The sequence below is a fragment of the Dendroctonus ponderosae genome, unplaced genomic scaffold (assembly GCF_020466585.1).
Source record: "Dendroctonus ponderosae isolate FM_Combo_2020 unplaced genomic scaffold, Dpon_F_20191213v2 Dpon_F_20191213_10, whole genome shotgun sequence".
NCBI lineage: Eukaryota > Metazoa > Arthropoda > Insecta > Coleoptera > Curculionidae > Dendroctonus > Dendroctonus ponderosae.
In genome coordinates this window covers 1,924,621-1,925,347 of record NW_026017111.1, presented here as the reverse complement: position 1 = coordinate 1,925,347, position 727 = coordinate 1,924,621, and positions in this window count along the sequence as shown.

Below are 727 nucleotides of genomic sequence, written 5' to 3'. Positions count from 1 at the left end.
ACTACATTTTTGCTCCAAATTCGACGCTGGAAAGGGATTTCAAAACTTTTTACAAACCGACTAAGGATTCGAAATTTACTTCATAATTTTTCACGGAAAATACGTTAACTTTGGCAGCATTTTAAGTAAAACTTTAGAAAATTGAGCATTTGGTAGAAAGCGGTAACTTGGCTAAAGCTGGAAAATTCTGAAATTTTGAAGAAATTTTAAAAGTATTGTTAATAAATGGCCCTTAAAGTAAATCGAAAAACCAGTCAACAACTTTTTCCAGCAACGGAACTGAGTTACTGCGCCGGTGTTTTGGGTTAGCGCACCACGCCATTTGCATAGCTCTGCGCCAACTCGTAAAAATTCCCCGAGTTACCCAGGCCTAATTCCTATGGAAAACGAACAGATTTTTGTCATTTCACCACAAATTTCACCGCAATTATACCTTAAACATTCACTTTTGACTGAATACTTTCGCAGTCSRATTTGGTCCAATTTGAATATATTTTTTTCTMCTGTTTTTAAACAAAATTTCAGTTAWAATATTTGCARAAAGAAAATTAAATGAGCATAATGTACAGGGTGTCTTTCCGCCGAATCCAAAGAACAAAACAGTGTATGAAGTAACCTCATGGCTATTTTATCACCGGTCGCAATGTTCGAACCAATTTTATGTCTTTTCCCCGATTTATTGCCCAATAAATGGGGACAATTGTGGAGAGGTAGCAGATAGGTGAGC